This window comes from Phalacrocorax carbo, chromosome 1, assembly GCF_963921805.1.
Source record: "Phalacrocorax carbo chromosome 1, bPhaCar2.1, whole genome shotgun sequence".
Classification (NCBI taxonomy): domain Eukaryota; kingdom Metazoa; phylum Chordata; class Aves; order Suliformes; family Phalacrocoracidae; genus Phalacrocorax; species Phalacrocorax carbo.
This window is the reverse complement of record NC_087513.1, coordinates 73,227,415-73,254,523: the sequence shown is the minus strand read 5'-3', so window position 1 is coordinate 73,254,523 and position 27,109 is coordinate 73,227,415. Positions and strand designations below refer to the sequence as shown.

Sequence of the window (27,109 nt, the reverse complement as noted above, 5' to 3'; positions counted from 1 at the left end):
AGAGCATTTATAACCGAGTATGTTTTCGCTTCCAGCTTGCCCGTCCTCTCTCAGCCACACCAGCTCAGGACCGACATGCCAGCCCCCCAGTAAGAGAACCATGACCATAAACCATTCATTCCCACAGATGACAACTGGTTCTGTCACTAGATACATTGCACTGCATGTTATATGAAAACTGTTCCTGTTACTGATTGTTTTTATAGAAATTATTTACACTGGCTCTTTGATCTTTCTCACCACTAGCAAAAATAAAGCTCCAATTCAGCAGAGGGCTTAAAACACGTGCCAAATTTTAAGCACTGAAGGAGGCCCGCTGGCTACAGCGGGACTAAAGTGCTTAAAGTCAGGCGTATTCATAACCACAACAGGGCCAAAATCCCTGCACAGCCATTCAAAATGCATCCAAGGCTTGCGCTTTGCTTCTGGAAACTTTATTCTCACTTTACATATAGTCAAAACCTGACAAGAGCTCACTGTCGGATTATGCAGGAAATCTGCAAGTTTCACCAAGGTGTGATCTTATGCTTTTTCACACATTATTGTATCATGCCGCGCCAGAACACTAACGTATGCACAGTTCTAAAATAGCTTGCATTATTACAGCCCAGCACAGAGAACGGCGCTGAAAAGCCAACATGCAGACCTCCAGAGATTTGCTCCTCAGCCACTTGCAAACTGATAAGAGGTCACCATTACCTTTCTCACCAAGGGGAAAAAATTTTTTAAAAAAAAAGAAGAAACAAAACAAACTGAACTCAGCATTCCAAAACCTTTTCCCCAGTTTCTCTCTTTTAAATGAAACTGTCAATTGTCAGATTTGTCTTTGGTCATGTTGGGGTGGGAGAATCAGATTTAATAACATTTAACTGACTTGCTATGAAGAAGGAAACATATTTTTTCTTCTCTCAAATTTGAAACCGACACTGTCTTTTTTTTTTTCTGTTGGCCTACTTTCTTTTAAGTTGCTTTTCAATTATTTATGAAAATGCAATAATGCATTACTTTGCTGTGCAAATGTTTAGAAGAAGGAGATAGCGTCTTTCAATTGAAAAAAAATCATACATGGTTACATAGGGGATTATTTAAAAGCGCTTTGCAGGTAATACTTTATAAAAAACAATATACTTTCATTTGCCCACACACACACATTCCCATTTTCTTTAAACTGTGTGTTTGAGTCAATTAAAAGAAGTCCACAGCTCCACAGAAATACCCCACTCGTTGCTCTGCAGAGCTGGAGCTGCAACAAACAAAAGCTCTACACGGGAAACTGTACGAGGGGCTGAACCAAAACCTATTAAGACATTGAAAAGACTCCACATTTTCTGAACAGTAAGAGGAGGGTAAAATCTTGCCCCACTAAATAAAGGAAAAGAATAGCAGAGCTCTCAATGTTTCACTCAGATTTTTTGAAAGGTTTTTTTTAAAAACAGCTGGATATGGAAGCAGCTGTGTTCCCAAACCCATCAAACACCAGTGAACACTGACTGCTGAACTTCTTTCCCCAGTTTTGGAAATCCCATGTGGATGCATGCTCAGGTGGCTATAGCTTCAAAAGACTCACCACCTCAGGGTTTTAGTACCAACAGACCAAAAGAAATAGCAAAGTCTGCCCTGACGGTAGCGTGTACACAACCATAATGCCTACCTCCCACGTCTTAAGCTCTGCTCTCACATGGGCAACTTTGGTCTAGTGAGATTAGTTGTCCCTATTACAATCAATGGTGATAGAAGACAACGGAAGTTCTTGCTCTGCAATACTTTCTACAGAACCTCTCTCTGTATTGGCAGAGGAAGCCAAGAAAGATCAGCTTCACTAGGTTAAAGCTAGCCTTTGGATGTAAACTATAAACAAAGATCCTATACACATTCACATTATTGACCTAGTGTCAACCAGGGGCAAAAGACCAGAAAGTGTCATGAAATGAACACAGATGTACTTAAGAGCAACATAACACAAACTGAAATACAAGCAGAGAAAGACAACACACTAAAACAAACCAAAAGGTGCACAGATAGGTTTTGGCACCTCCACCCATGAAGGTTTTCAAGCCACAATTAGACAAAATCATGGCTGGCCTGATCTACTGCTAGCCCCAAGTCCCACGCCGTGCAGGCGGCCCCACCAGATGTCCAACCTGACCAACATCCCCGGTGCTACGAAAGAAAACAAAACTGTACAAGGACTTAGAGAAGCCAATGTCTGCTACTATTAACCATGTTAAATGCCCTCGATATCATTCCTTAAAACTGGAATCCACATAAATCCTGCAGTCTCTGGAGCTCCTGGAAGACACCTCTCACACTCACTTGTCACAGTCCCTGCAGACTTTCAGAACAGACAAGTAATGTTTAACAATGCAAGTAACTTAGGAAACCAACTTTTTTCTTTTTTCCCTTCATTACAGTGACTTAGGCACGTAAATCAACCTGAAGGTCAACAGGACACCGTCTGCCCTACCTTCAAAAATGGGACTTCTGTGGCTTTGAAATCTCGCTGTTCTAACTGAACGGTGCGCTTACGCAAACACTCGGGTTTTGCTGAATTTAAATTAACTATGTCACATTTCTAAAGTTAAGCCTATACTCAAATACTGTTCTTAAACATGGCCATAAACCACACCCCTACAACTCACATGCCATATTCTGAGTTAATTACAACTGGACAGTGAAGGCATGGAAATGCTTCTAAGCCCTTTAGGCTTCGAAGGAGCAAAACTTATATGGTGTTGAGATAAAAATAATTATATAAAGCTGAATAGTTACACAAGTAAATATTTTCCTTTTTTTTCTCACACATAAAAATGCAGAACTTAAAACTAAGCAAAGCAAGAAGTAAAACTTTGCATTCTTAAAACTTTACACTCGTGCAACAGCATTTTTCTTCCACGTAGCCTCTTTCTGCTACTTCTTTATATTTGTGTGCATTGCAGAGGTGCTTGGGTATAGAACTGCTGCTGCTATTCACACTGATGTACCTACACCTTACCTCCAATATATCTTTAAGGATTAGAATCTCTTTGTTTCTCCATTTTCTAACCCATTTCAGGTTGTTGCTTCTCACTAGGAACCACTTTCTGTACCAACACAATGCATTCGTTATTAAAAAAAACAGCAGGACACATAGCAGAAGGTGCAAGACTGTGTCTTACTTCCCTCCTCCCCCATTACTCCTCATAAAACATACTGCTATCATTCAAAGATAACGTCTTATGTAAAGAGAGATATTGGTCCAATGGCATTTTGTGACTGGAGGCGGGGAGGTAAGCATCCACGTAAAGTTCCGAAGCGTGCGTTTTAAACACGTTAATAACCTACTACATGCGTGCTTACAGAACCACATTGGCAAGTGTTTTACTGAGCGGGCCCGGAACGCGTGCAGACCTGCCTCCCCTCCTCACCCCGGGAGGGGCTGCCCACGGAACACACCCCAGGTCACACCGGGGGTGCACCACGCACATTTTTACAGCGCTGCTTTCCTCTACAGCACTTTCCTGGCAGAGACAGGCCTTTATTTTCCGGAACTGTCAATTGCCTTTCAGAGGCACTAAATTCACACATACATATTTGTACACAGTCATCAGCATTTCCTCATTTGTAATCTCTCACGAGAATTAGTATTATTCCTCTACAGTCGCAAAACTTCCATCATCCCATGCAAACTGCTACTTACCTATGGCAACCCTGTTTATAGGAATGCCTCGTTATATATAATTTCAGGTTTCAAATGGAAACTGTTTTACAGAAGTGACAAGTGCTTTAGCATTCCTGCTCCAGCCCTGTCTTTTCTGACATCGGCAGGAGGCACAAAACCCACCTCAGCAACAAGTTTCAGCGAGAACTACAAAGCTCACCCTACGTGTGCATGTACTGACCAAGTAATCTATGCACAACTTGCAAACCTGAACTAATTAATTGTCCTACGTTTGTTAATCTCAACCACAACGCACCTAATGCACCACGGTGCCGCTAAACAAACTCGCATTCCCAGGAATCGGAACAAATCATTTTGTTCTTGCAGAATCAGACTGTCCTGCTCCTGGCGGCCGCCTGCGTACAATTACAAATATAAAATCAATCTGAAGCACAGCAAAGAGCACAATGCCTCCTACTAAACACGCTCATCTTCCAGATTTGGATTCGTAAAGCAGAACACTGCATTAATGCATCCACTTTCCTGCAGCTGCATACGCTTCTTATATATTTTGCATACCCTTCGTAGCAGATGCTGTCAATTTATTATTAAACGGAAGGGTAATTGACACATATATTGCATTTCTAATTATTATGATGGATTTGCCTATATTCTAGCATGAGAAGAGTGATCCATATATGTCCATGTATATATACATAAGCATGATCCATATAATACCATGGCATAAGGAGCAATCTCATTTCAGTGAAAACACAGTTGTATGTTACTGGATGCACGTGTAAGGCTAGCGCATGAAGAGCTGCAACGGCTGCCTTTGCCTGGGAGCCTCAATGTCCCCAGGCTCCTTCCAGAGTCAGTGAAGAAGGAGGGACTCCACCACAGTGTGATTTGGTGGATGAATCACTGTTACACAGTAGGTATTTTCTCTGTGTTTGTAAAGAATTCTTTAATACAGAAGTCAGCATCTGCCTCTAATTCAGTCTCCTCCGAAATAATTTGAAAACCATTCATTTTCTAATTTTCTTCTCTTCTCTAATGGTTTCCGAATTTTTCTCGGTGTAAACCTGGTCCATTAGGACTAACCTCCCGCTAGAAGGTCAGTTGTGACATTAAAATGGCGTTCCCAGCTGAGAAAAGTAACTCTTCCACTCACTGACCAAAGGCACTGACTTAGCCATGTAACAGGTATTTTGCTTTCTTTTTTTTTTTTTAAATGGACTGTAAAATTAACTTTTAGATCCTTATTAAGTAAATATTTAATTGGTTAGCTGAGGATTACAGCTGTGTCCCCCAGCCCTTTTCATTACCCTGAAAGCTTACTCATACAGGAGGATTTTATAGCAGTGTAAAAGGTAGACTCCATAATCCTAGTTCAGAAACCGAACCAGTTTAAACGTGTCTTTAGCCTGACTGATATGAAACACAGCATGGCACTCGGTTGAATTTAAACCTGGTGTATTCGCTTACCCCCTATAGAAACTGAAGATACTGCAAACTATATTTACATCTGTTTCAGAGCCAGCTCAATGCTTCTGAGCAGAGCAAGCTTAACTGAATTTTGTCCCCTCTCCTCAAAAACATGGGCAAAGCAAATTCTTAGAGCCCTTACTGCCCAGCTATGATGAGTCAACTTCACCCTATCCCACCAGTTCTTTGCTGTACTAGCCAACCTTCTACCCTGCCTAAGCCAAAAGCCAGTGCTGAAAATCTGGCTTTAAATAAAATTAAATACATTAACATCACTGCCACTAAAAAGCAGGACCTCAAATACAATTTTACTAATACTCCAGTGTACCATAAGCATCTCCCTAGGCTTTGACTAGCAAAGGCGGGTACCCTATGTAGCAAATCTAAGCCTACTGCAAGAGATGTTCACTTTCCCAAGACCTTTTAGACTCACTTTGAGTAAGACTCCTGCCAGGGTCCAGGAGACCACAGTGGAAATCACTCCTCTATGGGATGTAGTTTTATTTGGATTGTGCTCTGTAAAACTATGCTCCTTGCAGAAGGTACAAAATGTCATCAAATCACACTGGCCAGTTGAGCCTGCTCAGTCTCTCTCAGGACACGCTCACGAACCAAAAAGACAGGTTTAAGTGTTCAGTGTCCTTCATCAGATTAGGACAGTATTAATAGAGTGCAGACTCTCCCATGCATTCAAACTATAACCATTCAAAGGATCAAATACTCATACATAACTGTATAATTTGAATAGTGTGAGATTTTTTTCTTGAGGAGATTTTGCAGTAGTGAAGAATACTATCCTTCTAAAATAACCCTGACCTGCAATTTTCAGGCAAATAATTTCCTTGAAATATAGGTAAATACTCTTTCTTTAAACAATAATCACAGAATACACTTTATCTTTGTCACCAGATTTTCTTTTTATTTAAAAGAACAACAGAAATTGGGGGGGGGGGGGAGGGGGGGGTAGAGGTGGGCTTCTGTTAAAGGACAATTCACTGAAGGGTCTTTTAGCTAGCAATTGTCAGCACTGCTCAGGGCCAATGGATCAAATTTAACTCTAAAAAGTGCTGATGGTTTTATGAGTCATCACAGTAGGAGCTGGCGCTCTGGGCCACTCAAGTTCAATTTTTGGTGTTACCACGGCGTGTAGGAACTGGGATCTTGGTGAGCAAAGATTTGCTCTGCATTTGATGCACTGGGTAAAGTGGCATTCTTAAAATCACTAGCCTCCCAAGCAGCTAGTAAGCCAGCAGGAGGTCAGTAGGAAGAGAAAGTAATTGTCCTTTGTGCCTCTGAAAATAGCCAATATTAAAGGATCCTCTTATGTACTACCCAAGTTTCAATCTACGCTTGCAGCTCAAAGGAAAAGACAGGCTGGAGAAGACAATAAAACTGTCAGAAATATTACAGGAGACCCTCCTTTAGCTGTCATGAAGCGTATGGTGTCCCCACCTAGAAATGTGTGCAACTAGAAAGGATGTGTGCTCTGTAAGCAACAAAAACTCATTCAGGTAATGCGCTTTACGTATACACAGCATACTGTGTATGTGCCTGTGCCTGTGTGTGTTCACCACCTGCTTGAAGAGGCCAGAGACGTGGGGAAAGGTACTGCAAGGATGATCATCTTACACTTATCTAGGACATCCATCAGTGGAGCAAGCAGGATGCAGACTTGAGCTGCTTTAACAGACTGTACACAAGTCATGGGAAATCCACTTGACCTGTAGCCTCCGCTCTCCACACAATGCCCAAAGAAGGTGTAACTGTAGCATAAGCAGCAGTAGGATGTGAATCAGACCTTTTGGTCTTGACCTGAATGCTCCTATCTGTTACAAAATTTCACAAAGGGAAACAGTCCTACAGTTTGGTCACAAATCTGAAAGGAAATGTTCCTAATTGCGTCTAGGTGTGCCACGAGAAAGGAAGAGAACTCCCAAAGCCCCCAGCACTTCAGTGCCACTGAAGAGGAGCTCATTCTTGTTTCAGGCTTCAATTCATATGCTGTCTAAACCAAACTTGGACCTGAACTTGACTACATATCATGAACCATCTCTAATGGACCATCTCTAATGTCTTGAAGAAGTAGAGAATATAAGCAAAACAGATTATTATAACAAAAAAAGAGTTTACAGCACAGGAGACTTCAAGGCCACTCCCGGGGTGTTGGGCCCAGTTGCCTACTTCCTCACCAGCAACGCTCCCGCCACCTTCAGTGCGAGCACAGCTCTGGCTGTTCAGGGGACGTGCGAGGATCCGTATGTAGAAAGCGGGAAAAAAAAATTCTTTGCTAATAGGAAAAAAATCCTTATAATAATACTAATCTATTTATAATGGTCAAAAAATATGACAGCTTACAACAGCGTCACAGCAGTGCTTTGGCAATATTTTAGCATACTGTTGTATTTTTAGAAGGACTGTTCATTTACTTTCTCCTAAATGCTGGAATTCTTATTTTTCAACTAACACTCTGTTTTTTGGTGTATCCGCGTGCCAACATCACAGTGTTTTATATCAGGGTAAGTATGAAGTGCAGGCAGAAACAAAGCTCCTGTATATACGTTGCGTTACAGCAGCGCTGTCAGAGATGCCAAGTCTCAATCTCCTCCTATGCTTTATGCAGCGATAGTTAGCTACGCCGCTCACAAACCTTCTTGGAACGCAGCAGTACGTTTTTACGATAAGTAACAGAAAACTGCTGTTTCTTCATCCTGAACGCTGAGGAACTATCCCATTGTAAACAATACATCTGACAGTTTAATGATATTGCTCAACCTAACTGGTTTTGGCAAGCAGCACGTAAGATAAAGGTGCAGCAAGATGTATGTTTAAGCACTTTTACATTTTCTCAGAGCAGAGACCTCAGAAGGGTACCTCACCATTTCAAAATTCATTAGCAAGCTACCTGCATACTTAGGTGAGAAACAGTAAGCTCTCCATTAACTCTCACCTGGTACTACGAGATCACAACAACAGGACGATCACGGTCCCTAAGAACCTCTACAGCTGGAGCTCCAGCATGTATAGACAAAATTCACATGCTTTTATTTTCCTTCTAAAAAGCATGTATTAGCTTCCATCGCTTACACAAACTTATACTAGGCTAAATTAAATACATGTGTACCCACATGTTAACTGAATTAACTTGTAACAGTCAATACATCTCAAATGTCCATCTGTTTACATAAGACACTTGCAGCTTTCAAGTCTCGTACTCCTCAGAGTGTAACTCTCAACCAAAACAGTTTAAGTTCAACCAGAAAGCTCTGCTGCGAGATTTCCAGGCATAATGGCTATGTGTTTATTGGGTTCTCGTGCTCAAATCATGTCAGAACAGACATGCTACCATTCGCGAAATGGAACACATCGATGCCAGCCTTTCCCTCTTCAGCTGGAGAAGCCTCGTAAAACAAAGCTGGCTGTAACCTTGCCAGATCTTACAGCTAAATTTAAAAAAAAAAATCTCCCCTTGCAATCCCAGTTTAATAGTTGTAAATAGTGTATTTTGCAGGATGACGAATTCGTTTCTGAGGTAGTAATGTACTTCCCAGTGCTGGGAAGGATCAAGAGTATATAAAAATAGGAGCAGATACAAGTAGCTGTTCTCAGGTAAGTTTCAGGAGGCAAGATATTTTCACAAAGAACTTTGTACTAGCTCCTCATCTGTAAGAAGTTGCGTTTTAATCTGTGGTTCACTTAAGCAAGGCTAAACTGGGAGGAGAAAAGCCAAGCCACACTATCTTACAGATCCACAGCTGGAATCAAACTGCCTTTTTGAATCTGAACAGAATTTAATATCCTATTCTTTGATAGAGATGGAACAAAATGCACCTCTCTTAAAAAAAGAAAAACCCAAACATTTCCTCTCTAATTGTAGGCTATTGCTGGCTTTCCTTTTACAAGAGTTGAGCAGTAGCAACGATAACAAAAACTACCTGTACCAGCGTGCGACACTAGCCTCTCAAAGAAAACAGTTCTCATCAGCCACCATCCTCCTGGACGCCCCTACTGTATTGTTGTTGTTGATGATGAGCGCGATGTTGAACGCCTACAAATCTCCCACGTGCCTATTTCGTTGGCCTGCCGGTTTAAAAAAAAAAAAAAAAAAAAAAAAGAAAGCTAGAGGCCATTATTCATGAGCAGTAAGAAAACAAATCACTCTTAGACCTACTCCTCTTGCAGATTCCCACACTTATTACCCAAAATCCCACAGCTCGCTATTGGTTCTACCCTTGACCAAAGTACAGGGCTGAGGCAGCATGCCATCCCCAGGGAAAAGCCGATCACGTTCCTCCCGGCGAGCGGCTCCGGTTATTCTCGGATCGCAGTGGGGCTGGAATCAAGTCCCTTAACTTTTTCTGCGAAGACAGAGCTGGCTCTCCCACCGCCAGTGCCCGGGCCAGCCCGACCGGGGGGCGGCGGGGAGGCGCGCGGCCGCCCTCCGCACCCTGACCCGCTTTCTTTTTGAGGGGAAAACCGCCGAAACGAGTGAACCGAGAGCCTTCAGCCCCTTCCACGGAGCCACCCTCCTGCTCCGGGCGAAGCGAGGGACGTACCTCGCTGAAATGCGTGCACAGCCTCATCCCGCTGCCCCCCTTCCCCGGAGCCCCCCGCGGACCCCCGGTGCCCCCCTCGCCCCGCCGCCTCAGCGCAGCGCAGCGCCCCGGCTCGCCCCTGCGCGCCTCCCCGGCAGCGGTGCGGCGGCCGCCGCCGCTTTGCACTCACGCACGCACGCACGGACCGACGGACGGACAGACGGACGGAGAGGCAATTACAATAATTTAAAGCTTCCTGTCCGCCGGCTCCGCCGGGATCCCGAGGGCTGAGCCATACCCGGGCAAGGCGAGGAGCAGCGGCTCCCCCGCCACACACGCACGCACGCACGCACACACACACATACATACACACAGGCGCGGGCACCGCGGCCGGCCCGCCCCCAGCCCCAGTGGCAGGAGGAGGAGGAGGAAGAGGAAGAGGAAGGGGGGGGGGGGGGGCGTGACAAGTTGTGCCAAACTTCGAGAGGTGTGGAGCGCCCGTGAGGGAGCCGGCCGCGCTGACAGCCGGCCCCGGCGGCGGCGCCCACCCCCCGCGCAGCCCCCTCGGCGGGGCCGACCCGGCCCGCCCGGGGAGCCCCGCGGAGCCCCGCGGGGCGCTGAGGGAGCGCCCGCCGGGGAACGGCCGCGGCGAGCAAGAAAGTTAAAACGGCGGCGGTCGCGCACCTACCCGCTGTCTGTAATGTCTCCTCCGGGCGCGGGATGCTAAGTGAGACACTGGCGGGGTGGGGAGAGGCAGAGGTGCGGGGAGGGACCGGGAGATGGGTGTTTGGTGATCTCTTCCCTTCTCTTCCCCCCTCCTTCCCCCCCCCTCCCCTTCCCTCTGTCTCTCAAGGACGAGGTGAAATCCCTTTGCTGGTCATGAGGCGGCTTCAGAGACAAACAACACAATGAGAGTGCAAATAACAAAAGGAAAAAAAAAAAACACCAAAGCAACCAAACCAGGAGAGGGAGAGGGAGACCGGGAACAATGGGGGAGGAGAGGCTCGCCGCGCCGCGCCGCGCCTGGCCGCCGCCGGCACCCCGGCAGGCAGGCGGAGGAGGAGGCGGAGGAGGAGGAAGGCGAGGTGGCGGCAGCGGGGAGGGGGCTGCGCGGGGAGTCCCCCCGGCGCGCCGGGGCTGCCTCAGACCAGCCCCGACCTCCTCGCCGCCGCCCGCCCCGCCGCGCACCCACCGGGGCGGCCCTGCGCGGCGGCGGGGCGGCCAACGGTAAGTGACGCGCCCGCCGCCCCCGCGAACGGCCATCGCCGCCGCCGCCGCCGGCCCCGGGCGGGGAGAGACCGTCCGCCGGTTCAACGAGCGGTTCAAAGCGGTGGGGGGGGGGGGGGGGGGGGGGGCGCCTAGCTCTTCCCGCCTCTCGCCCCGCCGCCGCCCGGGAACTTCTTCACCGAGCGGGGCTGTCGCGGGTCCCGGGGTTGTCGCTACCGGGTCCCTTCCCGACGAGCGGTTTCCCCCTCCCGCTCTTTACTAAGAGTAAACACCCGGGAGTTGCGTGTCCGTGGGCGTGTGCGCGTCCGCCGGCACCTCCTGCACCGACAGCCCCTGTCACACCGGTGCGATCGCACACACGCGGGGACGCCCACCGCAGCCCCTCTCCTCAGCTCCCTCTTCTTACCCGGCACCCCCGGCCGGGCGCAGCCCCCACGCGTGCGCAGGAATCCGAAGAGGACGCCGAAGTTTGGGGTCCCCCCGCGCCCTTCCCCCCCGCTCCTCAAAAAGCCGCGGCGGGTTTGAAGATCGCCGCTGTCACCCGCGCCACGAGTGGGGTTCCGCCAGTGGGGCGCGCAGCGGCGGCGGGGTTACCTCAGCGGCAGGGGGGCGGTTGGGCGGGGAGCCGCCCGCCCGGGGCGGCCGCCGGGAGGGCCGCGGCTTGCGGCTCTCCGCCCGGCGGCCCGAAACCCGTCCCCGGGGCAGAGGGGCCGCGGCAGGCCCCCGCCGTGCCACCGCTCCCCGGGGCGGAGGGGCCGGGGCAGCCCCCCGCCGTGCCACCGCTCCCCGGGGTGGGCGGGCGGGGAGCGTGGCGCCGGGCTCCGCTGGCCACCTCTGCCCCGGACCCCGCGGTTACCTCCTCTTCCACTCCGCCAGCACCCACCCGCCGCTCCTCGGCCGAGCCCAGCCGTGTCCCGGGCTGGCCCCGCGGTTCGGCCCGGTCCGGCCACCGCCAGCCCGCGGGGACCCGCACCCGCCCACGGGGACCCAGCCGGCCGCTCCCGGGGCTTCGCGTGTGGGGGTGTGTGTGGAGGGGGTGGTTGCCTTTTCCTCTCGGCAAGCGCTTGTCCTGCCTGTACTTAATAACGGCTCCCGGTGGGCGCCCGCGGGGCCCGGGCGCGGGGGGAAGAAGCGGCGCGGCCGGCGGCCGCAGCCCGGGGCCGGTGGGGCGGGCAGCCCGCCCCCGCTCCCCTCATAGAGTCCCCCTCCTCCTCTCCCCCTTGATTTACTTACGGGGTCTTGTCTTTTTAATGGAGCGTTTGGTACATGTGCGCTCGTGAAGCCGGCGGGACGGGGCTGGAGCCCGGGAGTGGGAAACGCAGAGCTACGCACCCTGAGCCAAATTCTTCAAAGAAGAGCAAGTTCAGTTATTATTCATCTCCACGAGGGAAGTCTTATCTTCTACAAATATTTGATACTGGGACAAGTCCAATAATTAACGAGAACAATCAAACAATTTCACTGCCTTCTTGGGGATTTAAAAAGTCATCATCTGGAATTCATGAGCGCTACAACCTTTTTTTTTTTCCCTCTGCTTGGATGCATTATTGTATATGATCTTTTCAGTGTGTGTGTGTGTGTCCCTAAGTGATTTTACCCTTTGATGCAAAACATTAACAGCACAGATAATATTCACAACTGCTGATTCAGTGAGACTTCCCCTTGGAGTGGGGAGAGAGGGTTGTAACCCTGACTGGAAAAGGGAAAAGAAAAAGAAAAAAAAAAAAAAAAAAGAGATGGAGGAATGTTTCTTTATTGGATTCCTCCCTACCTCTCCAGCAGGAACTCCCACAGGAGTCCTCTGGGTGGGATGGGAGCAGCGCAGATCTAGCACACCGCTGCCTGGCACGAGGCTGGCCAGCACTGCCCAGATGCAAGCATCAGCCCTCCCAGACGGCCCGGTACCTCCTATTACCAGAGAGAAAAAGCCAGACCGGGAGAGGAACGGGACCCCTGAGCTCTGCAGCAGCATTTCTGACACAGCACGGGCTCAAGGTGCCGGGGGCCAGTGTGACTTGCAGGGCCCACTTGCTGCTGGCTGTGGTGAGCTGAGCAGGCCAGATGGGTAATGGCCCGTGTCTCAGTTGTATCCAAAAAAAAGCCACCCAAAAACCCACCCAAACTTGCCTCATCTGGATCAAACCCAGACATTTGAGCAAGGTGCCCACATGCTGAATGACAAAGTTTCACCTGCCCCAGCCACCAAGTTCTGTACAAGTTCTCGTACTGGTCGTCAGAGTGGCAAGTCCTCAGACCCCACCCGCTCATGCAAACCCCCCTTCTGACACCTGGCAGCCCCAGGTACTAGCACAGGTAATGAAATATGCTGTGGAAAGCTCCGCTCAGGTAACCTCAAGCCTAGGGACCTACAGCCAGGTTTCTCTGGGTTAGGATGACAGGGGTATGTCTGTCCTCCCCACATCTTTCAGAGCTTTGCTGTTGATACGATTCCCACACATTTTTTTTCCCATAGGCACCACCCCCCCCGCCTTTACTTCTTGCTCTGTGCCAAACCCTCCTTACAATCACCGTGAAGTTCCTTGCAGTTCAACACAAGAAAGGAATTAGGGTGGTTGGGTCCAAAACTAATCTGGAGCAAAGAGAAAAAAGCCAAATGCGGGTGCATTTTATTTAAGATCAAAAGCACAATGGTGTGAGATTGTATTATGCTCTCCACAGGAGCTGTATTTTTCTACTTCTACAATAGGATTAAGGTGTTCGGTGGAAAAGAGAATTTAAAAAAAGGCCCCATTGGGTTGGTACTAGCTGCATTTGAGTTTTTCTTAAATAATACGGACATTTCATCCCTCAAGGACTCTATATCATCCTGTTACCAAGCACTTTTTAAAACAATAATTGTGAATGCCAGTAATAATTTAATTTTTACTATTTTTTTGCTGATGATTCGTTCTGCTTTTTTTTTTATTATTTAAAGGATGTTACCATTTCTGCATTGACTGATTCCAAACTTTTCAGTCAACCAAATGCTTTTTAGTAGAACCTAAAGACATCTCCTTATTTAGCTCTGCATATTTGAGAGCACAGGATGTTGAATGTTAGTACACATGGGCTGGACACAGCTGGGAGCACAGCTTCAAGCCATTTTTCCACCCTGAATAACTAAAGAAAGCACAAAAGAAAATGGTGCAACTTGCCCAATGAGAGGTAGGCTACTGTGCAAAGACGGCTACCTAGTTTAAATTTTAAATTTGCAAAGCTCTGGCTAGCTTTCAGTTTCCCAGCGCCAGGGAAGGGAAGCATGGCTCAAGTGTGGTTCTGTTCTAGCTGAGTTCATGGAACACGACTGTGTTTAAATTAAAAGTATCACACAGCTTTAGAGTGAGCAGTGTGCGCCTGGAAATCAGTCTGTCCATGCTTAGTGAAGGTGGTTGATACACAGGGTACACTTTCACTAAATTGCCCCCTCCCCTGTACCTCTGCGTTCAACGATTACATTTGTAGGCACAGCTCCATAAGGAAGAAACGTACGGGGAGATATCTCTGCTTGCGCAGTGCTGATCCATCTTCAGTTCTCCCTGTCTTTGTCCCTTCGCTGCCACTCTTTGTGAGCTACTGCGTGCGCCTTCTTGCCTCATCCTCCTGGAAAATTCAGAGACCTCCAGTTTTTGAGGACATTGAGTCTTGGTGCACTCATATTCACAAAAGCTGGTGTAAAACGCTGCCTTTCTCATATGGAAATGGTTTGTAACTACCTTTCAGAGGTATAAATGGCGGCATTGAAGAACAAAGCCCTAGTCCTGTAAAACAACATTATCTTTGTACCAAAGTAATCCAATTATTGAAGTACTGCGATAACCTTAGAGCCATATCAAAATGAAGAAACCACTTAGGAACTTACAAACATCTGTTTTCGTATCAGAGTGCATCAGCACAAGAACACCCTTATGCCATCCTAATCAGTCAAAGTATCGCTCTCGTCTTTTACATTCAGCATGGCTTATCTGCTTCTCCGTAATAAAATCAGGGCAATACTTGCACTGATTTGTGTTAGCAGGAAAAGCCTCTGTTACTTAAATTGAAGCAATCTGCTTCTATGCAGGTCCTGTCTCCTCTCCCCCAGAGGCAATAGAGAATCCCAGCTATGATATTGCAGAAAGACATCCAAACAACTTCCTAGGGAACATCAGGCATGCTGCCGGTGTGTCCCTGTATAGGGGTCTCTATCCAGTGTCTTGCTAGCTGGTTCCTCAAACTAAATGATAGAGTCATGTTTCAGGAGAGTAACTGATGGTCTTTAAATGCGTTTTGGATCCCACATTTAGATCCTATCAACTAAATATGGGATATATTTATTTTTAGTAGAAGCTGGGTACAAAATCTGAAAGAAACAGGAAATGTTGATTGAACTAAATGTTGATTAGGTGTTCTGTAATTTAAACTATTGCAGGCATACGGAATGATAAAAAGAAAAGGAAGCCAGCTGAAAAAGTTAAGATACTTGCTTTTAGTTGTCCATGCTGAGCAAACGTTAAATATTACAAGAATCTGTAAACAGCTTTCAGTTTCAGTAATAGATTAAAGGCCCAAAACACTCATCCATCATGCTACCGTTAGTAACTCTTAGATTTCAATGAGATTACCCACATATATGAAAATAAGCATAATCTCTCAGGACACACAGATGAATAAAGACAGTCACAAGGATGGATTTAAGAAGCAGGCTGGAACTTCATTAACACAATATTTTCACATGTCAAGCAGTTAAGTGGGCCCAGTGCAGGGATTACAAAGCTACAATTTAGGGCAGATCCTCCCTAATCTCTCTCTCACGACGAGCTCACGCCTGAAGCCCACCCCTCAACCCTTCCCCATGAAAATGAAGGAGGACCTAAAGCCCTACACACTTCATTTAGCTTTGCTTCTTTCCTAGGCACAAATCTGATTGCAAAGGTCCAGCTTTCTCCTTAATTTCAGCCTTTGTCCACACTGAACGTTCTGGAAGGTTTTCCATAAATTCCAGCAAATGAATAAATACGTATATTCTCGTACATTCCAAATCCAACTTATCAGCCTACCCCTGACTACAAAGGCCATGAAAACTTCCTATGCCTTCCCCGACTATACCCTAATAGAACAACATACCTTTCTTGATACTAAAACAACAAATCAGGTGACAGTGTCCCGAGACCATAGTTTATATGCCATGACACAGAGGGAGAGGAAATACTGTAGCCTCAGGCAGGGACCCCCGAAGCCTAGCTTCACTTACGTGCCTACCAAAAGGCCAGAGAACCAGTCAAGGATCGCAGTGGGTGGTCTCGTGTATATTCTGGCTGCCCCCTTTCTTTCTCGGCTGTTCACCCCACCACTAGGTTAATTAATAGTGTTTTCCACTGAGCCACCACTGGAAGTGGAGGAAGCACTTGCAGGATGAGAAACCATGTGGTGATGCTTACTTATGTATGGAGACCACTAGGAATGTGTCTTGCATGGCTCAGTGGGGGTCGCTGAGGACTAATTAGTCAGGGCAGACCATCAGGCCAGTGCAAGTGTGGTACTTCCAGACCCCCAAGTAATCCAGGTATGTCAGCGTGGCGCGGCATTGTGCACAGCGTGCACATTAAATTCAAGCAAGGACTGCAACATAAAGTTTTACAAAGCGATTAGGAGTTTTGGGTGCTCCACGAGTTGAAGAGATTGTGGTGCCTCAAGTGGCACAGAGTTTTCCGAGAGCAGGTGTCTTTCATTTTTTAAATCTAGCCCCATTTTCTAAAACTGGTGATGGACGGAAAAAGGGAGGTAATCAAAATCACCTGTGACCTCTGAAAATAGAGGCCAGTTCCTGTGAGTAAGTTTTAGCAGGACTGAGCACTTAGTGTCTTATCAGTAGCACAGGAACAGGGATTTGTATATACTGTTTTATTAAGATTAGTATCTCTGCAGTGCTCCTTAAATGAAAACAAAAGAATAAAATGCTGTAAAAGGACAGAAAAAATGACTCAATTTCCCGTCATTGCCAAAAGCCTCTAATTGTGAATATAATCAACCTTTGTGCCACAAGATAATTTTTTTATATTAAGATGTAGTAATTAATATTGAAATAGATGTGGAAAAAAAAAAATGGTGTGACCCTGTTTAAAATTTAGCACAGTTTCTGTAGGTTTATCATCTAGTGTGTACACAGTAAATAATACCCTCAAGAAAAGCAAATATTACAAAACCAAACAAAAATTAAGAAGCAGCCAGATCCCCAGCGAAAGATACTGTTCCTTATGAGAAAGTTTGTTCTCTTAATTTGTGACATTTGTTTGAAAAATCATAGAGCCCGTACAGTTTTTGATACAACATTTTTCACATCAAGCTGTTTTCTTGCACTACCATCTTTTGTGGAGTAACACAAGCTCCTAATCTCACTAAATTACTATCATAAAAACAAAGAGGAGAGAAGGTTGCAATGCAAGGAGATGCCATTTGTATTTGTAACAGAGCAATCACTGATTTAAAATTGGCATTGGAGCTCCTTCTCTGAAATGATTGCTAGGTTAGGAAAGCAGCGCTTTAACCAACAAGCAATATCTGAATTTCAGAAGAAAGGCTCAGGTTTAGCACTTGCCCTAGTCTGTGTTTTGACTGTTAGACCTACACATTTTTAAACGTGTGCATGTCCTATTGCTCTGCAAGTATCCTATGGCAATGCTCATAAGATCACTGTCTAGAGGGCTCATACATCTTTATATTTTACGTTTAAAGGAAACAAAGAGCCTTACAATTCCATACAAACAAAATTCTCTCAGGAGCTTAAAGCCTGTTTCACCTCATACACCTGCTCATGCGGTTACAGGTATGCAGTGAAGGATAAGCAGCACAAAATATTTTATATTCTGCTTTTACAGTGTGTAGGTATTCAGGCTGTTCACTACAAATGACTGCACAAGGTGAGAAGCACTGGAGAATCAGGCCCCAAAGATTTTCTATACTGGATCAGATCACTGGTGCATTAAGTGTGTCACCTCACAGCTGGATGCTCCAAAATGAACCTAGCTATCTGTGTGGTGGTGTGGGAAGTACTCTGGCAGTCAGGTTGCATCCAGGAGAGGAGGCTGGGTTTTGTCTTTTATTTTCTTTAGTCTGTCTAATCAGAACTGTCCTCATTTGTGATCAAATTGTTCAGACTTCCTTAACAGTTAAACAAGAGCATCTGACTCTTGGTGTGAAACAGGATGTAAGAAATGGCATTAGAAATTATAAACAATAGCGTGGGGGGAAAAAAAAACCCAACACACCCAAACACATTAATTTCTTACTATTTTCATATGCTTCTGTGGTACAAAAAATAATCCACAATAAAAGAAACACATAGTAAATACGCTGCAATTTACATCACGGTATTTGACACTGCAGAGCTATTTCGTGGAACTTTACAGCTTTATACAATGATCCATTTCAGTCAGAAATGTAACTTACTATTCTATAAACAATAATTATATACAATATGCAAATATCACCTAGCTATCGGAAGTGCCAGATATCAGCAATGTGAAGTAGCAAAAAAATATAAACACACAAAGCTCTCCAAATCTTTCAGAGGTTTCTCGGTGAGAATCAGATCGCAGCTCATCAAGTCAAAGGCACAGATATTCCTAAAGCATTTCAACATGCTGATTTCAGCATCCAGGAAATCCAAAGCCCTCTCTCTGCAGAAAAGCAAAACTTTTAGTGCACACGTTAAATACATTGATCCTAATTGTCACATAACTGATGCAACTATCAAAAGCAATTACATACCTGCTATCTGACTGAAAGTCAATGGCACTTACACGTGTCCCTAAATAGCTTCTCTGGAGCTCAGTTTCAGTCACCAGAAAAAAAAAAAAAAAAAGAAAATACAAAGAAAACGTATGTGCGTACAGTCACAAAAAGCCTCTTACGCTACCGGTTTGTATACTATTTTTTAAGAGAGTTTCATTTCAACAACATTTTTAAACATATGCCATATGACTGGTGATTCGGCTTCCCCAGTTCACATCGCAGCACAAAAAAGCTTTCAAGGAGCACGTGTGTCCCACCATCCAGTCACTCTTAGTCATTCTGACACGTAAGATCTGATTGCAAATCTTTTGCCAAAAAAATGAAGGTCATTCAGGAAAGTCTTTTTTTATCTTTTCTGATTCCTGCAGAACTAGTTCCTTCCAGACAAAATGAGGTAAAGAGATGAGTAAACCAACGATCTATTTCTGAAAATGTTTACGTGAAGAACTGTTACTGATAAACTTGAAATTTCGCTAGCAAAAGATAGCTTTTGTTTTGCCTTGGTTTAAATGGGCTTATTTTCTCTTCTGACCATGTAATCAAAAGACCTGATTGTGTGTGGTGATCTGCTGTAGGTGAAGGACCCAGGGCCTGTGGTATGGCTGAGCATGGGACTGTCCCAGCATTTGCTGGAATAAAGGGTAAGCTCCAGGGCAGGGAATCCCAAGGTTTGGCCACCTGCTGGCACCAGTTTCAGGGCACTGTGAAGAAGAGCCAAAGCAGGAAAGGAGGCCAGAAGAGAAGATGGCAGGCCATAAAGATGAAATCAAGATAGAAACAAAAAGTCAAGTGGTTCTCTGGAAACTGCAGAAATGGATATGTTAGGCATATCAAAAAATCTCACGCACAACTCTTGTCAGACCGATTAGGGGGCTCTAAATTAGTTGGTGTACTTTTAATGTGGTTTTTATCTTTTAAATGACTTCAAAACAAACTGAAAAGTTTAGAAAAAACAGAAGGTCTCTAGTGTGGACTTCTGTTCAGAAAAAATCTACAGTAAAACTCTATTGTGTTCATCCTCCAAGCCAGAAGCAGGGCTGGTATTTGTAAACCCAGAAAAGGGATTAGAAGCCAGGCTTGCAGACGAAGAGCAAACCCAAGAGTTCACAGCAAGGATTCTCCAACTATAGTATTCCTGAAGCCCTCCTTAGGCAGACACCAGCTGTTTCTATCTGGAATATTCTTTTCTCTTTCTTAGATTCATATTGATACTTTAATAGTAAAGGCCTTCATGCAGCTGATTAATTAAATTTCCTTTTTGGGTAAGGAGATTTTAAAGGCAAAAGTGATTGTGAGATAAGAAGTAGCCATAAGGAAGCAGAGACTGAATTTTAAGGTGTGAAGGGTCAACAACAGGCGTGGGACAAGAGGAAGAGGCACCAAGGAAGACTCACAGGAGCCCTGAAGAGCATCAGTCACAAAGTAGCGAGCTTTCACACTGCTTATGGTAGTTAGGCTGCTCCCAGCCTTTTGAGGCCTTTGAAAGGCTCACCACTTTCAGGATAATGAAATATTTAGTATTTAGTTTATAGCAGGTAACAGCATCTTACTCAGGAATGGTTAACATCTTTTGAAGCACTCAGGAGCTGGAAAAGCCATCTTTTCCTATTTCAACTTCCTTTGTTCAGAGTTACAACCTATTTAGTTGCTGAATAGTTGGAATGGCATTGAAACCTAATCACCATCCAACTTTCATGTTACCTTCCTCTACAACCTGTTCACCCCCCTCACCCGCTGTTTTCCTAAAAAGCAACTTACTGATAAGTGGCAGGATTACCATTTCTGCGGAGACACAGGTCATCAGAGAAGAACGCACATAGATGAACGTTATTTTTGTAGCAAAAGGAATGACTTCTATTGGACAGATTTATTCCACAGAGGTGGTAAGCACAATCCTGTTACTGTACTTCACAAGCTTGCGTCTTCACCCGTTCTGGCGTAATCAATTCCCTAATGATTGATGTCCAGCTGGTGCTTGTGTATGCATGTGTGCGTGCATATCGGACAAGCGTGCAACAGAGAGCCCAAGTTCACCCTGGTCTGTGAAGCATGTGAGCATCCTATGACTGAAAATATGCTCCCTTGCATAATCCTGAGATTAGCAAATTTCTAGTAAAGGATGTCAGACAGAAATGGGAGGATTAAAAAAACACTTAAGGTAAGCACAGAGGAAAACCCAGTGTAGGAAAACAACCAACAGGATTCATGCCCAGTTCCAGCTGTATCTCTGTCACTGATTCCTGTGTGACCTGGAGTGAGGCGTGTCAGCTCCTCTGGCTTCAAAATCCCTTCTCTGAAAAATGCGAACAGAAGTAGGTGAAGCTATTTTAAAGATCCTTGGCTGGTTAGAAGACGTGTTGTACGAGTGCCAATTGATTATAACCAACTTCTGACAGATAGGGGAGGGAAGGATAGCAGATCAAAATATATGCTTCTCGCAAACTGTAGCATTCATGAAAAATGTCACTGGCTGAAAATGATTATCATCTTGGCAGCTGTGTTCAATGGGATCTGCGATCGCACAGGCGAAACGGCTAAAAGCTGCTAACTGGGCCTTCCTCAGGTGTCCTGCTAGCCACTGGTATTTTTAATCCTAGAAGGGGAGGAGTTTTCCAGAGATGCCCCTGCAGGAAGGTGCTGTGGGCATTTTTAAGAGCTACATTTCCACAGCTAGTGCTGGGGCTACCTGGCAGGGTGACAGCTGGAGTTCCCACGCACTTCTGTGTCTAATAACTCATCCCATATGCTTTGTGCAACTGGGAGTCTTCTGGGCAGGATGGACAGTGTCTTCCTCCGACACAGTACACAGATAAATCATACCTGCTATAAACTGAATCCACAGGCCAAATCCTGGTACTGCAGACTGAGGGGCAAAGTTAAGCTATTTGGTTTGGGATTTCTTTTTTAATGAGAGAGTCATAAGTTTCAGGGCTACAAAATAAGTCAGTCTACACATAGTCATGTGATATTTTGCTTTACCCTAGGCATGGTAATGCAAAGTGTCAGAAGCAACTGAAATGTCTATATGCAAATGAAGCCATGGGGCTTTTAAGCTCAGGTACTGGTAAAATAATTTTCCATGAAACGATAAGTTTCCATGCGTGAGCAGACACTGGATATTTGAGTTTGTACAATGAAACCTGCTATCAGAACTGCCCATAGCAGCCTCCATTAAGTCCAAAGGAGAAAGCAAAGTCATACAGAATTTGAACTGAATATTTGAATTGAATAGCAAACCCAGCTACGACTCTATGGCTAGCAGGGTTCCTCTGTTGGTTTTATTTCTGAAGGCAAGCCGGTTCACTACTAGAGGTTCTTCTGCTTGTATAAAGAGAGAAAATATTTTTTACTCAGTACATCTATCTGTTTGCCTATAATTCATACAGTTCGCTAATGTCTAACTGGACCAATGGTTCTTTCATTTGTGATGAACCATATTTTTGGTTGGGAGCAGAGGGAAGGGAAGCAAGCAGGCAACCAAGAAAAAGCCTAAGAGAAAGTCTCAGCTGGCATGCGTTTCCCAGAAAGGATGCCCCTTTCCTCCTCCTCCTCCCCACACCCCGCTCGGTCTCCCCCTGTTGCTTGAGAAGTGGTGGCTGCCTGGCATCTGTGCGGGCAGCTGGGTACCTGCCCGGGACTCGCTGCCGCTGCATGAGCTCGGCACACCCTCCCCTGCGTACCTGGCAACAGACCAAAAAACCATTCTAGTCTTTAGCAAAGATTTTTTTTTTTTTCCTCCATGATGTTTTGAATCCTTTCTTCAAGCCTTTGTTAGTTGCGCTTGGAAGAACTCCAGGCAGCCCAGAAGACAAAATAATGTAATACTTCAAAAAAACACAGTTCATTTGTGTGTCAGTAAGGGTTCACACGCGTACTCATTCCACCAAGGTACGAGGCCATTTCTTTCAAAGCAGTATCGCTTCCCGCCTGTCTCTGCCTTGGTGCTTTACAACAAGGTGTAACTGAGAAGATCATCCGCTGAGGTTACATAAAATCCAGTGTCCCTGAATTAATTATTAGCATTAGTTAAGCAAGGAACAGCGTCAAAAAGTCAAGAAAGGACTTTGTATGTATACATGCTGGAGGCTCCAGTCCACCTTTTGTATGTGGATAAAGAATGCTATATGTTTACAGACAAAAGTATTGAAACCTACAAGGCTGTTTAAACCTTTGTTTTTAATAGGTATAACTCTGGTTTCTTTTCAAGATGAAGTGTTTATGATTTGAAATCCACATTATCACAACTGTCTGGGTCCCAGTGATCCCCTTCCCGAAGCAAGTTACTTGTTGCAGAAGTAAATTACTCTGTATCATTTTCTTAAAATATTAAAAGGCTTTCTCATAGTATTTAGGTTGCCAGTTTGAACTGGGCGGCAAATAAGAGGTGGCAAAGTAATTAGCACCTCAGAAATATAACAGATTAAAAGTGAATATTTGTCTCATTTTGAACCCTCTCAAACACAATGGATCTGTAAATTCAGCTCAGACTTGGAAGTTGTTGGGGGTGAGTTCTGCTGAGAAGAAATTATGTTCCGAGAAGACAGAGAAGGCACTGCAACGAAGAACAAAACAACACAGAACAGAAATCTGCGAGAATGAAAAATCTAAAAGTTTAGCTGGAAACTAAACAGAGATAGAAAGCTTTTTATAAAAAAACCCTCCACAACATTACAGGAGCTCAAACTGTTGGAAGACCTGTTTCTATGCATAGCATAAGCTTGAGAACGAGCTGCTACAATTTAATTATCATTCTATAAAGGAGAGGCTTTACGTTACTCAGGAAAAAGTCACGAGCCATGTGAATTACTTTCACCCAGTCAGTAATTCACAAAAGATCTGATTCTGCAAAGTAGTTATCTGGGTAGTATTACTGCTACACAAAGTGCCAAAGATATGGTGAGAGTCCATATGTATGCAGATCACCCCACCCAGGCGCAACCACAAGACGTGGGAGGTGGAAAAAACGAGACTGAGTGCAGTCCACACCAGCAGCCTTGCAACTAAGAGCCACAAGTGTTCACGTATCTGCTAACGGAGATTGGACTGTCTGTATCCTTAGAATTCAGTAAATAAGGAGAAATATTTAAAATAACAAAGAAAGATGAGTTCGTATAACAATTCCCCTCCCCACCCCCACCCCCCGTGCTAGTTTCCCCATCAGCATGACTCCACTGGCTTGAATGCTGTTATTTCTAATTTGCCATACAAGAGGAAAGGCAATCGGGAAAGTTCATGTGCTCACATACACTTATACGCATGCGTGCGTCGATATATCATAAATAATTTCTCAAAGTAAATATGTAGTGATTAATTTAATATAAGAAATAATTGCAAACAGCATACTGGGTCATGGGTGACAAATCTAATCATTTACCGAGAGTAATATATGCAGAAATAAACAAGATATAGCTTATAACCAGTGTGTGGGAAGTTCGCTATGATTCAGGCAAGCGTTTGGATTTCTTGTTTGTGGACAGAAGGTTGCATATTTAAACACTTAACAGACACCTCTCTAATTTCCTGGTAATTAATGATTTTGTAATGGTTATTAAGACCTCAAGTCCTAGTACTGTCAGCTCATTATTCTATTTATGAATTAACTGTACCAGTTAAAAATATAGGTGGACAAGAGGCAGCGCCATCTTATCTTGGGCCGTTGTAGCGCTCTGAACTAGAACATGTAACCCCCTCTAGTGGGAAAAGTGGAAAGTGGAAAACTGGCTCTAAAGAATGACCCGCGGTAAGACACGGCACCCTCATTGCCTCTGCGATTGACAAATGAAGATTTCCGTGATCACCCATCCCTTCAAATGCCCCGGCCTCGAAACGACACAGCGTCGCTGATATTTTGCTGCAGGATGCAGGAAAGTGCTTCTAATAGAACAGAGTGAAATGAAGGAAATAAGGTTTGGGCCAAGCATCCTGTTTCACTCCAACGAGAACACAGTTAAGCTGAGCCACCCTAAGAAGTTCCTTTTTAATAAACAGCCACTTCAACTACAAAGTCCTTTAGAAAGTGGATGGTGAAACAATGCAATTAACAGAGAAAAAGAAAAAAAAAATGATGACTGGTATGAACCTGGCCTACCTTTATTTCTTACGATGCGTTTTAATGGGATGCATTCCCACTCCAGGGAAGGGCCTATTTAGTTATTCGAATGGTCTCATTTTCCTCCCTAAATGGGAATGAACCAAAACATGTTATTGTTGCACAGTGCTGTGGTTGCAACGGTGTGAACACAGAACTATAAGCCTCAAAGACCTGAGCTAGCCAGGACTTCTGTCCTTATACAAGCCATTGGCTTGCTCCCATCTCAGTTTCCCCATCCTCAAACCAGCGAAAATACTTACCTTCAGAGTTCTTTAAAGTTGAAGTGTACACTTAGCAGCAAAGGAAAGTTATTAAGTATATATACACAGCACGAGTGTGTAAGCACACAGCACTGGCCTCCTGGGTTCCCAGAGTCCCCACCTTTACACGCAGACAAAAACTGGCCTGGGTACAGCAAGCAACGGCATCTTAGTTCTGTGCTCCTTGTCCTGGTCAGGAATTCTTGTATTGCAAAGACAGCCACTCTTTCAACACTGTGTCTCCTCCATATCCAAATGAAAACAGGCAATAACTTTTTAGATACATTACAGAAGGGTCTCTGAACCTCCAAAGGATGTCATCGGTATTTGGGTGAGAGTATGAAATTTTTAATTTTTTTAATTAGGGAAAAAGATAATTATGAAAGAAAAGCTTTAATAAAACATTCACTGCAAAGTTAGGTTAATCATGTTGTGCCTATGCACAGCTCTAATGAAATTAGGCTTGGATGGTGGATGTAGATTTCCTGGTAGAGAGGGAAGGCCACAAACTTGTCACAGCAGGTTTATTTCAGAAAGAGAAAAGCGAAGCCCCCTCACAGCCAAGCTCAAGCCTCCATGAAGTTCCTGAACCTCTTCCTATCCCCTCTGCACCGCAATATGGACCTACTGAGTTTTGGGGTGGGGTGATGGATCCGTACTCCAAATGCCAATGGCAATATGCCACGGTGGCCTGGAGCTGGGCAAATGGTTAGACGGGAGGAGCAGAAAGCCCTGTCCTTGCCCGTTTTTGGAAAGCTGTGGAGAAGCAGAAAGCAATTGTCCATTCTGTGACTCTCTCTTGCACTTTAATTTTTTGTTTTTCTTCTCATGGAAACTGAGGGTAACATTTTCCTTTACCTTTTAAAACTGTTTTCTTATCTTAGAAGATTAATATCAGCCATCAAGATGGTAGTTGTCTGCATATAATTCTATATTCTTCAGTCAGTGTATAACCTCAAAACTCTTTATTGATTTACAAACTTTTCCAGTGTTTTTCGCACCATCCTCTGATGCACGAGTATGTACTACACAGGTTTTTTCATTTAAATGTTCATGTTTACAGGTAATTTTCCAGTATTCAGAAAACATGGTAAAAGTAGAAGTGTGAAACAGTCGTAAGATGCTAGAAAGTGTCATGCCAGATTCTAGAAAAGCTTCTCGGAATCAACACAGCTGGTCAGGAAACACCCCTGCCTGCAACCCACATTTGGTTAGCTTTTCAAAAAGGGGGTTTTAAGAGGTTTCATTTTAATATTTTAATGTCACAGCAGGTTGCGATGCCTTACAGTAATCAATCCTTAAAACTGATTAATTCCGAGGATGCGCTAAAGGGTGTGCTGTTATATAAAAAGAAAAGAAAAGGGGATTTTACCCGTTTATTATTTGCATAATGATTGAGGAGTCCCCTCAGTTGAGTACTTGGCTAATTTGCAAGACAAAAAAAAAAAAAGAATACTCACTTTCAACATGCACCTAGTGAAGTCCTAGTGGAAACCCAGGGCTGAGACTTCTCTTTGCATGTTTGCATACAGCTGAACCTGTACCTTCAGAGCATTAAAGTGCTACTACTGAGATTTTCAAAGCAGCCTGTGAAATTCAGTGGGATTTTCACATGCAAGTCTGTACTCTATTTTGAGAAATTGAGAGTAAGTGCAGGTGTGAATAAAGACACTAATATAAATTCTAACTTGAAGTTAAAGAACCCATATCAAATAATTAATTAGAAGTCATAAATCAAATACTTGTTATCTAGTGTTTATGTGTTCGCAAAAAGGAGAACTGCCTGACTTCCTAAATAGCTTAAACAGCACACACAAGAACTCATGCTATGTTAGCATCATTTGCTGCCTTCATTAAAAGAAAACTAATGTAGGAAATGACCACTTGATCCTAATAGCAGATCCCTGCTCAGTACTCTGTGAAAGATCAAAACAGCCAGGCAGTGCTTACTCCCCTCTCAAGGAATTCCTTGTGGGACTCAAAGCTGGCACCTGACTGCAGAAAATCACCAAGGTTAAATACCCAGGCCCACGTACACATCAGGCCCTATCCCGCTTATTCACAGGACAAGCCGGTTTTGTATCCAGATGCATTTTTAGCATGA

The 27,109-nt window shown here is 44.8% G+C and overlaps 1 protein-coding gene across 2 annotated transcripts in view; it reads right to left on the bottom strand.

Annotated features, from left to right (window-relative positions):
* Nucleotides 1–27,109, bottom strand: part of SOX5 (SRY-box transcription factor 5) — a 722,172-nt gene that overhangs the window by 642,322 nt on the left and 52,741 nt on the right. The window contains exon 1 of one of the 2 annotated variants that reach the window (XM_064459668.1): nucleotides 12,118–12,207. The exons of the other annotated variant lie outside the window; for it this stretch is intronic. The gene's annotated coding sequence lies outside the window, so the exon portion shown is untranslated. Of the gene's footprint in view, nucleotides 1–12,117; nucleotides 12,208–27,109 lie in introns of those variants that run through there. 2 annotated transcript variants of the gene reach the window in all.